Source organism: Falco punctatus (genome assembly GCF_963210335.1).
Source record: "Falco punctatus genome assembly, chromosome: Z".
NCBI classification, from domain to species: Eukaryota; Metazoa; Chordata; class Aves; order Falconiformes; family Falconidae; genus Falco; species Falco punctatus.
The window spans coordinates 66,756,136-66,768,624 of record NC_137586.1 but is presented as its reverse complement, the minus strand read 5'-3'; the positions used below and the strand labels follow the sequence as shown (position 1 = coordinate 66,768,624).

General features: G+C 38.6%; 1 long non-coding RNA gene across 1 annotated transcript in view; it reads right to left on the bottom strand.

Moving 5' to 3' along the window:
* Window positions 1-3,823: 3,823 nt before the first annotated feature.
* The window catches only part of LOC308056424, a 78,544-nt gene continuing 69,878 nt past the window's right edge, over window positions 3,824-12,489 (bottom strand). The window contains exon 3 of the long non-coding RNA XR_013924825.1: window positions 3,824-12,489. This exon is cut by the window's right edge and continues 20,966 nt beyond it. This is a non-coding gene — a long non-coding RNA (uncharacterized lncRNA).

Sequence of the window (12,489 nt, the reverse complement as noted above, 5' to 3'; positions counted from 1 at the left end):
TCAGAATGTTTTCCATTTGCTTGATCAAATCTTTAGGTATAAAGAAGGTAATACTTAGAAGACATAAAGCTCCACCAGTTACCATTCCCTAGCTAACATCCTTGCAAAAGCACATGTATCTGATGTTAACTTCCATATCAGAACACATAATCCTATAACTCCATTCAAAACTGTTGGAGAGACCTGATACTGTACATATCCAGTTAAACAGAGGCGTAGGAAAGGAAAATTGATTCCACAGCAAAGATATGTGTTACTGACATTCAGTGGTCTGATGGCTGTAGTGTTTTTTCTTTAAAAGGATGAGGGAGGGAATATTGCCATGTCCGAGGGAAGGTGGTATCCTCCTCTGAGGTCTCTGCACCCAGCAGCAGAACAGCACAGCAAGCAGGGTGACTAACAATGCTGTTTACTTGCCTTTTGCATCCCAAGCCTTATTATGAGCTCTGCTTTAAACCTTTCCATGCTTCAGCTTTTCAGATACGCATTTGATATGTCCTTTGTAAAACATATCATCCATTTCCCCTCTGGTTATCAACTTCTATCACACATCTGTCACTTATCAGTTAATTACTTTACCCTCATTGTGGATGCCTATGTGTTATAGCAATACAATGTATTTAACTCTTGCAATATAATTTGAAAGCTGTGTTTCTGCATCTCTCAGTCTGCTTACCTTTTCCTGCAAATGAGTGTCTCATGTAAACTTGTGTTAGCACCTAATGGACTACACTAATTCTACTAATTAGTCTGTTATCTACCTGCTTATCAGCTTCGTTATGAAACTTCACCTCATACACAGACATGGTAACTAGACTTCATATTTTTCAGGGTTTCATAAAATTACTGAATCTTATAATGGGTTAAATCAGTCCATAATTCAAACTTGGCAATATAATACATAATGGAGCAGCCATATCACATGGGGATGGTTTCCAGAGATTACAGTAACAAAAGAGTAGCCATTTTTCTTTTCACTCTGTCCTTCAGACAGCTTGGTACCTGTTAATCATCAACTCAGGCCATTTGCTACTGCTGGAGACTCCACCATACATCAGTAAAATGGCCTTATTTCTGGGAATATTGTTCTGCCCACACAGTCATAACAAAACTGCTTAAATTTGGCTTTGTCTTTTGTATAAGCTTTCGATTTCCTACTGTTATCTCTACAGAGTAAAGAATATACAACTATGTGTCTAGATTAAGAAATCCATGTAGCATTGCTTCTAGAAAAAAACACTACCTCAAAGGTCTGTGTCAGGGACCAATTTCATGTTAGATCTGGACGTTCATATGGCTGAGCACAGCTTCCTAGTTCTTTGAACTAGAAATTTCCTCTAGTTCTTTGAACTAGAAAAATATCCAGACATGACATTGAGCAAGAGTGACTTACACCAGTTATGTCCTACTGCTTCTCCCACCTTTCCAAATATCTCTGCTATATCCTGTCTACACACTTCATACTAACTGCAATACTTCATTTGGATAGCCTAGTTCCACAGAGTACTAGATCTCCTAACTAATTTGATTATAAAATATTTTCATTCTTTTTGATAGTCCAAGGTAATTCTTCCCAGGTGTCAGCTGCAGATTTCATGTATTTTTCACTGTGAGATTGATTGTGTCACTAAAGCTATTTTCACATCCTTTGGGTAATGTCATTTATTCTACCAGACAAAGGAAGACCTGAACCACATGGGATGTACTGCCATTTCTTGACCTAAACTCAGGCATCTTAAATAATCTACTGTGAAACATGGATGGCTTGTGTGAATTTGTGCTTCCGGTCCTTCTTCACATTTTATACTCTATTTCGTTATGGACAGTATATCTTTTCTCATAGTAATGTAACAGTTGGAGCACATTCTGTGCCCCCAATAGAAACACTTAACTAGTCTTGTAAAATGAGACTAATTGTAAGAGGCCTAACACCTAGACTATTAAATTTTCTGTATACCTGTATTTAATTATCCTTTTACTCACATTCAAGAAATTACTAATAGGTATTACCCTTGATAAATACTGAGGAAAAAACCTAAAACATTACTATATGGGTTTTCTTGTTACTGCAGTTACGGAATTTTTCTGGTGTGAAAGTACATAACACTGCATATTAGATCCAATGTTCCCATACCTCACAGAATTTGATTCTTAATGGAATATCTGATCAATAATGCAGATTTTAAAATTCAGACTCAGGTAAGCAAATATTACATATAGCTTTTAGCCAAAAATACAGCAAGCACTGAAAGTTCTAAAAGACTCGAACAACTTCACTATAATATTATTTCCAGCACATAAGGTCAATCAGTCTCAAATAATCTATACTATCTTGGACTGAAAATATTCATATATAATTTCAATCAATAGATGCATTTGATAATATTAGATTCCATAATATCCTTTTACTGGCATTTGTATATAAATTTACCTACTGATTTTTTCATTATATTGTAGTTTGTCATTATGGATTCAGTAATGCACGTAATAGTATACTTGCTCACCACAGCATAAAAAAGTCTCCATACAAAACAGTTATATACTGAAATCCCCTGGTATTTAATTTTTCTTTAGATTTTCTTGAGAAAACTAAAGACTCTTCAAGCTGTAACTTCAAAAATATTGCATGTACTTCTGCTTTCCTTTTATGACACCTGCCTGTCTCTGAAAAAAAAAAAAACAAAAAAAAAAAAACCTGTATTACTGGACATGAGTTTGCCTTTGACCTATTTAAGAACCAGGTCAACAGAGTCCCTTGGGAGATAGTCCTGAAGGGCCCAGAGGGCCAAGCGGTCTGGACGTTCTTTAAGAATGAAGTCTTCAAGGTGCAGAAGCAGCCGTGCCCATGTGCCAACAAACAAGCCAGTGGGGAAGACCAGTTTGGCTGAACAGAGCTTTGGCTGGAAATCAGGGAAGAAAAGGAGATTTTATGAACTTTGGAAGAAGGGCAGGCAATTCTGCAGGCCTATGAGGATTTCATGATGTTATACAGGGAGAAGATTAAAAAGGTGAAAGGCCAGCTAGGACTCAGGGTGGCCACTGCCATGAAAGGTAATAAAAATATGTTTTTACAAATCCATTAGTAATAAAAGGAGGGCCAAGAATAATCTCCATCCTTTATTGCAGGGGTCCTCAAACTACAGCCCGCGGGCCAGATACGCCCCCCCAGGGTCCTCAATCCGGCCCCCGGTATTTACAGAACCCCCCATCCCCCCCCGCCAGGGGTTGGGTGGGAAACCAAGCAGCCACAGATGGCTGCCTGCCACTGCATCCGCGCCAGCCCCTGGTTAAACAGTTTGAGGACCGCTGATTTATTGGATGCAGTAGGGAACATGGCCACACAAGATGAGGAAAAGGCTGAGGTAATCAATGTTTTCTTTGCCTCAGTCTTTAACAGTAAGACCAGTTACCATCAGGGTACTCAGCCCCCTGAGCTGGAAGACAGGGACAAGGAGCAGAATGCAGTCCCCACAGTCCAGGAGGAATCAGTTAGCAACCTGCTGGTCCACTTGGACATGCACAAGTCAGTGAGGCCAGATGGGATCCACCCAAGGGTACTGAGAGAGCTGGCAGAGAAATTCACCAAGCCACCCTCCACCATTTCTCAACAGTCCTGGCAAATGGGGCAAGTCCCAGAAGACTGGAGATCAACCAACATGACACCCATCTGCAAGAAGGGCAGGAAGGAGGATCCAGGGAACTACAGGCCTGTCAGCCTGACCTCAGTGCTGGGGAAGGTTATGGAGCAAATCATCCTGAGTGCCATCATGCAACATGTGCAGGACAACCTGCATGGTTGTATGAAAAACATCATGAGTTGGTGATCCTGATCTCCTTCTATGACAAGATGATCTCCTTAGTGGGTGAGGGAAAGGCTGTGGATGTTGTCTACCTGGATCTTAGTGAAGCTTTTGTCACTCTCTCCCACAGCATTCTCCTGGAGAAACTGGCTGCTCAGGGCTTGGATGAGTGCACTCTTTTCTGGGTAAAACGGCCGAGCCCAATGAGTGGTGGTGAATGGAGTTACATCCAGCTGGTGGCCGGTCACAAGTGGTGTTCCCAAGGGCTTGGTGTTGGGGTCAGTCCGGTTTAATATATTTATCGACAATCTTGATGAGGGGATTGAATGCACTGTCAGTAACTTTACATATATAAAGAAACTATCCCTTATACACATTTAAGTGATGTAACAACACTGAGAAACTAATCACTCTGAACTATCTATATTTTTGCACCATTTTATGGCATAAACGGTGCTTCTTTCATGGTCACTATTTACATGATTTTAAAGATTTCTCTCCAACACACAAGCACTTCTTTTAGTTGCGCATTTCACTGGAAAAGAAATGAGGCATAAAGCAGAACAGTTCTCTTTTAATTTGTTTTAGCAGATCATTTTAGCCATCAGTATCTGAACCAGCTGAAGTACAGTTTCCATTTCCCTTCTCAGCCATGGATAACACAAAACTGACAACACATATTTTTCTCTGTCAAAACACTTCACCTACTTTTCAGTGTGCAGACAGCTTAAGAGCCATAACTTAGGCCAAGATTACAGCAACATTCTTCTTGTTATCTTAATATTGGAAAAGTACACACACCAGATCCTTAACAGGAGTATACTAGCTCAAAAGCATGTCATAGATAAAAAGGGATTTCCCAAATGATAGTGTCAAATGGGGAAGAAAAATAACCTATGACTTATCAGATAAGAGTGGTGAGGGCTAGGACAATACCGTCCACTGTATCTTGTCAGACACATAACACTCAGCTGTTTCAAGACATATTCAAGCACATTCTACACAGAGTTTCAGTTGGCTGAAATGCAGTGTGCACGTCTTATTTTTCTGCCTTGGTTGACGCTGGTTTAGCTTTTAGGGAATGGCCAAAGCAGACACAGACCGTTTATGCAAAGCCTTCCCTTGCACAAAATTAGACACATTAAACCTGAGGATTATAGAAAGAAAATCACACAAACATATGAAAAAAACATACACACAAATAAATTGTTCTGAGTCCTAAATATGAAGTTGTAGTACAGTTGTCTTTCAAATACTAATTTCTCAATGTAAAATAGAAAGACTACCAATAAAACAAAATGCTGTGCCTATACAACTTCTGCAGGATGGACTCAAGTCAGGCCCAGACCAAGCATTTTCAGAAAGCTAGTATAAAGGCAAAGCAAAAATAACTATTTACCAGTCACAACATGCAATTACATTATTCCTCCTAAATTAAACATAAATAGACAAAAGGCCATCCAAGCCAACAAAGAAAAGGTTCTTCTGCCTGTTGTATCAACAACAAAATTGCTACTTCTTCTCCTAAATATATATTATAACCAATGTGAAGAACCGTGTACCTCCACAAGGAGCAGGGGTCAGAGGAGGGTTTTTCTGTCCCTGGCCTAAAAGGGCATTTAGCCAGAGCAGTGAGATCGACTCATTGCAGATTGCAGGCTCTTCTATTGTACCAAGACCTCACCTTCAGCTGAGGGTTTCTGCATGCTTGTACTTCATTGCACAGCAGAAGTACATCTCCCTCGGTGTTGCAAGAGACCTTACAAAAACATTTAAATAGTCTGCACAAGTAATGCGTGCCTGGAAACTGCAGAGCTGGGGAATGCAGGAAGGGGTAATGTACTTAAGCAAAATTACAGTGTAACATTACCTGGTTCACAGCTTCCCTGCCTAAATCACATTCAATTAATTTGAACAAAAGTGTTTATTTCAAATTATGAACATGTTAGTCTTTTCCTTAGCTGCAGCATGAGCTACTCTGTTCCCCATGCATTCCAGTCTAGATTCATTAGCTAGGTATTGCCGCAGAGAGTTTGACAAATTCTGATTTCTGCTATAACATATACACTGATGGTAGGGCACCGATTGCACAGCATGCCTAACAATTGCCTCCTAACTGAAAAATTATTTCAATTTTTTTTTCTCATTTTAATTTATAGCATAATGTGAAAGATTTCTCCCATCACTGAATTTTAGACTTTTCAAATTCTGGCTCTTTGAAACTGAGATAAATATATGGATTTGTAATCCTATATCAATTAGGATATGGGTGAACCACTGTCAGATCAATTTAACTGCTGAGCATTGACCAAATCAGATATTAATTTTCTATTTCATGTAAGAAAAATTATTTATTTTAAAGGATTAATTGTTATACTTGGTCCACACTGACATGTAAATTTCACACACCATGCTAAGCCAGATTCAACTTATCATTATATTTTCTATGTTAATGTTTTCTTCTCTGTAATTGCCACATCCATATATGTTTTTTTCATTCAGAAATACTTAGCAGACAATGAAAGCAACATAGGTAGTATTATTAAAACCACAAAACTATAGAGTAATCTTGGGTGAAAGGATCTCTGGAAGTCGGTAGTCCAACCCCTTGCTCAAGATAGGGCTAATATTAATCAGGATGCTCAGGGTCATATCCAGCTGGATTTTTAGTATCTCCAAGGGTGAAGACTCTACAGCCTCTTTGGGCAACCTATTCCAACCATTTTCCATCCTGACATTTTTTTTTCTTATGTCAAGTCAGGATTTCCAGTGTTCCAACCCTGTGTCCATTGCCTTCTGTCATGTCATTTCATATGTCCCAGAAGAATATGGGTCCATTTTCTCTAGTCTCTTATATCAGGTAATCACAAAAGAAAAAGATAAAAGGGAAATAAAGCTGTACTTGACACAAGATTGTCAGGTCGTTTCTTTTTGGTTTGCTTGTTTTACAGTTTTCCATACCCTTCACTTAAAAAGAATCAAATTGCTATTGATTATCCCACTTACCTCTGTCTTCTGTTTCTGTCCACTACAGAGGTAAAAAGCAACTAGCATTTGGTCAAGGAGACACGAAAAATTTTTGTTTTCCAAACTATTCAGACTCTCTGAGCCTGGCAGAACATCCTGGGGAAAAAAGCTACATTTTCTCATAAGATTTCCCATTCTTTGTGCTTGTATTCTTCCTTCTTCCAACTTCCCTTTAATTTCTACAGAGTGTTTTCAATGGTATACGTTTTCATTTTTTACCAGCGTGCTGATAACCAGCTCATTTCCCTCATAAACAACACAGAAAATGCAGGATAAAGAAGGCCCCTAACTGACGTTTGGGTTGCATATTCGTGTAGACATCCCTTAATTTCTTCTCTGATTTCACCTTATTCTTATATCATTCTTCACAATAACCTTTTTGGAGACTTGTGACATCGCATATTGATTTCAGTTCTACAAGATTGCATTTCATTTTTCCTTTTACTTCTAGATTGACAGATGCATTTTCATTCAGAAAGAATGTTAAAAATCGTGCTTTGAGTTCCACATCTTTAGGTTGTATCTTTTCAATCTAAACGAATGGGAAACTACTATCATGGTAAAAATGATTTATATGATGAACAATAATCTCATCTGTGCTCCAGAAGAATTAACCACTGTCGATGTAAATTTATATCTATTCACTCAATGTACTGACAGCCAAGAATCCCATCCACAACAGTGGTAGGTTCCCCTTCTAACTGCCAAACCATACTAAATTGGCATGAGTGGCTTTTACTAGTCCATTCGATTTGAATGACATTTTCCATTCCTCATGAGTCTGACAACATGGTAGACAAGAGCGCTTAGCTGCATCTTCAGGCACTTCCTGTGGAAGAATGGAAATACAGACAGGATCATGTGGAATAAATCTTCACAGAAGGTGGAAAAATAAGAGACTGGCAAAACACAGCCCACACTATACTTATTACAAATAGCAAGCACATTTAGAAAACATTTAAAAACATTCCAGAGGTATTGTTTCTTTATTCTTTCTTTTAATTAATAGTTTAGCCTTTATGACTTCAACATAATACATTTTTCTTTTCCCAAAGATTATGGTGAACATATTTATTGTTATTAATGCAGAAGTTACATATACCTAGTTACATCCTAATGGATCATTAACAGTCATTTCAGATGATTAAAGGCTTTTGGCCTTCAGCCTTTACATATACAGTGTACCTCAAGTATGTATTTATAGTCCATTAATGCACCATCATACTGTCTTACTGCTTTATTATTTTATATGCTGCAAATCTGGAACAATGTTATTTCACAATATTTATTTAGAAAAGTGGATGAGAAGAAGAATGTTGCACAATTTCCACTATGGGCTAAATATCTGAAGTATATTTTTGTAATAAATTGAAATTGCATGTACTAAAGAATATTTGCTGTGGCTTGCAAGTTTCATTTGAGTTACATAGTGCTACAAACCTGAAAAAAACATGACTAAGCTATGCAAAAGCAAAACTCATCTGCTTATTCTCTTCTTTCTTTGCACAAAGCTCCCAGAAGTCTCCTTTTTCCTCTCCCACACTTCCCCATCCCATACACAGAAAGACTAGGATAGGTGAAACAGAGATGTGTACTTAGCTAGTACAATGCAGACAAAGGCCAGCCCTCCAGGCTAGCACAGCAGAGCTGTGTGGGGCAGATAGTCTTTAGGCAGATAAACAACATGTCAGATTGCTCATGGTCTTGCCCAACTTTCAGTTTGGATATCTGATTTATACCCTCATGATTTTATTAAACAGAGTCTATGTTCTATAGCCCAGAGGGCAGTCATGGGCAGTACCATGTCACTGAGCTACAAAATGTCAAATCAGTTCACCCCCTGCTATATCCATCCATGATACTACAAGATTATTTGCACGGTACTTTCCACTGTACCTTACAAAATCTTGCATTAAGAGACTTTGCCCCTCATTCCACTTTGAGGAAAGTTTATTTTTAATTCTCTGAGTCTTGTCTCAGCATACTCTGTGTCATTTTATCCAGCTCCTTTCACGCTTTCCTATTGTAAGCAGGATCATACCACTTAGTTATTCTATCAAGAAATTAGCCTTCCAAATAATTTGATACCATAATATCACTCTGCTCAATGCTCTTGATCAGAATAGATAACACTGGTCTAATTGTTCTTGAGCAGTTTCCAGAACAATAGAAGGCTGAAGCAAGAGGATATTAACTTCATACAGAGCTGTCATTACAATCATTAGAGTGACAGTAGGTGAGAAGCAGACTTGCAGAGGTCTACTCAGCTGGTAATCCAGATGGGCAATTCAGAGGCTGTTTGCATTTTGGAAAAATATCATGACTGTTCATTGCTCTCAAGTTGTCCAAAATAAATTAAATGTTCAGTAAAATGTTGTGCTAAGGGTTGCAAATAAATTCTAAAGTTATCAGCTATGGTATTCTAACTGTATTTCCTTGATGAGTAAATAAGCATACTAGTCCATTGCTCCAGCCAATGATGACCAACAGCAGTGAGTCTTTCTTCATTAAAAAGCTGATCAGAAAAAGCACATTAGATTCTTCTGCTGATCTTACAACACACACGCACAGTGGGACACAAGGTCTAGCAGAGAAGTTCCCTGTTGTAGAAAGACTTCCAATGGGCTAAAAGATGCTTGGAGCCCTGTCCACCTCCACCACCTACTGACTTCTACACCAGCCTCCTATCACAGGGGAGTACACCAAAGCCCAGAGAAAGGTGGAATAGCTCAGGTAAATTCATTAATATCTATGGTTAGAGGCAAGGATGAAACCAACTCTTAGAACCAAATCAGAAAAGCTGAAATCACAAGATAGATTTTTAACCCAGCACACATATATTGTACTTCGTCAGACATTTGCAGAATGTATGGTAACCTTTACAACAGCCCAGTTGAAGTAATTCAGCCAACAACATGACTCAGACCAAGTGCTCCATGTTCCCAGCCAGCCACAGGAAAGGACCTAGATACACCCAGATTCTGGGGTTTCATGTGGCATCCTGCTGTCCATCATGCTGTACCCACCCAGATTACACAGCATAGATATAACAAGGACCTGGGAAAGTGTAACTCTCCTGAGACGGTGCCATGGGAAGCAGGAGAAAAACAACAGACCTACTGGAAGCAAGAAATGGCCTGTGTCCAGGAGAACTGGGGCTAGAACCTGCCCCCATGCACAAAGCAGAGCAAAGTAGAGTGGGGAAGCTGTGTGAGGGAGTCTCAGACAGCCGTGTGTTCATGGACACTTAAAATCTCCCAAGAAGGAAGACAGAGATGATCATAACACGTAATTGCTACATACAGATGCAAACAAAGGTTGATTGGTATCAAGATAAAACTGCATCATGCTAGCTTTCAGTCACCAGCTTATGGAACAACACTACTCTTTCCCTCATAAAGCTCAAGAAGGAGCCTTTCCTGCACTCATTATCTGAGGCAAAACAAAGGAGGAGAATGCCTATGTTATCATTTCTTTGAAGTGCAGCCCAGAAAGAAACTGTTGCTTGAGTCTGAACATACACTGTGCAGAACATGTGTAACCCCACTGAGATCAGAACAAGACCCGCTGTTTCCTAAACGAATGTAGTTAGTGGAAAATATAGCACATTTTCTCAACATCAAATTTTATTTTGTGTTTTGCATAGATCTAACCACTCAGACTTTGCTGAGCCTGCAGAAGAAATAAATCTCTTCTGCATATAGGCACTGTTTGTGAAGACATTCATTAAAATTGGGTCATGCAGAGCTCCTTATAGGTGCAGTTCCAGAGAACTGTAATGTTGTGCAGCAGAAAGATTAAGTTCCTCCCTCAGTTAAATGTAAGTCTTCAGATGTGGCAGAGTGATAGCCCTTATTGATACTCCTTGCCTCAAGCCTGAATGTGGTTAGTCTCATACAAAAAACCACTATTCCCGTAACTTGGAACTGACTCTGTTGTCACTTATCTCTGTTTTGCACAGGAACAATCCTAGTAAAGATAGTGGGTTTGTTCTGACACATGAAAGAAGAATCATTATTATACACAGCAGCTGAACTGGTCAGCTGTTAAACAGTCCTAAGTCAGATCAACTTGCATGAGAGATATTTTGAATTAGACAGACTTACCTGCATATATCTTATTAATATAAATGGCTATAATAATTTTCATGCATTTCTGCTGGGCTAGCAATGCAGGTGAAAACATGAAATAACAGTATTTAGTATGCTGTGTCAGTTCATGCTTTCCCCTTCATGCCAACCAAGGAGCAGCTCCCTTTGAAACTAAATAGTCATTAATATGAACTTGTGCATAATTGTGCTTGCTGTGAAAGAATGAAGAGACACTGGAGCTGAAAAATCTTTCTGGTTTGCTTTCAATAATAGCTTTTGCATTATTATAGTATAAGAGGTAGAATAGTGGTGGAGGGGAAATAGATCTGTAATGTTTTGCTTCAGAGAGCTCTTCAACTCATTTTCTTGCTGCCTGCATATGAGAAAGTGCCCAGCTGGCAACTTTACTTCTGATTTATAGAAAAGGTCAGTTAATCCCAAGCAGGCATTTTGCTAAATATCAAGATATCTCCCCATGTGTTTTCTCTGTCTAGCTCAAAGGAAGTTGGAAGCTGAAGCATCAGCAAGGCTTACAGAGTAAGGTGGAATGATACCATCTTTAATCACTATCACTCACAGTAATTTTGCTTTCCAGTATTGAATAGTTTCTGGATCATAATTAAGATTACGAATTTACAAGGATTCTCCATTTGTCATAATATTTCTTCATAGATAGACTGATAGGGCAAACATCTCATCTTCATCTATTGCATGACTGCCATACTGCCAGGCAAATAATGCAGAGAGAAAGTGCATTGAGAGTAATCCTGCAGTCCCTATCAAAACTTAACAATTAATCTGAGGTCAACTTGAGATTTGCATCGAGACTAACCCATCTTAGAAATACCAGTTCTCCCCAGCCATCACATCTCTGACTTCCACAAGAAGAACTTTTCAAAATGTTCATAAAAAGGGTGCAGACAGCACTCAGTGGTTGTTTATTTTTCTAAATGTAAACAGGGGAAAAGAAAAAAAAAAAAAAACAAAAAAAAAAAACCATAAAGTCACTACAGGGTGCAGAAAGCAAGTCAGGAAACTTTATAAAATTATACTTGTGGAAACCTGTGTGTTTATTCAATGATATGAAATAAATGGAGCAGAAGTATCAACATCAACATTTGTTTAAGTACACATTAACAAGAATACAAAGTATAAATAAGAGGAGATAAAAGCTTGGCAATAGCCCTGAAGGAAATTGCGAAGTGTCCAGAAGCAGCACACCATAACCCTTTCTATATTAAACTAGTATATCACACCTGACAAGACACCAAGGGGAAGGGAGATTTTTTTTCAGATTTGGTTTTGGTTTTTGCAATTATCTGTGGCATGTAGGCAACACGTCCTTCAAAAACATGCATCTTGAAATTTATACTGGAGAAACATATATGAAACTTTATTAAAACAAAAAACTATGTTTTCCACCTCAACTACATACACACCATTCTAACTCCAGTGCAGACAGCATGTCACTCAGCTTAAAAATTAGCACATACATATAGTATAGAACGGCCAATAACTTGCAGACCCCTGACATGATTAATTTTTCCATTCCGGCGTCTGTACATTTTACT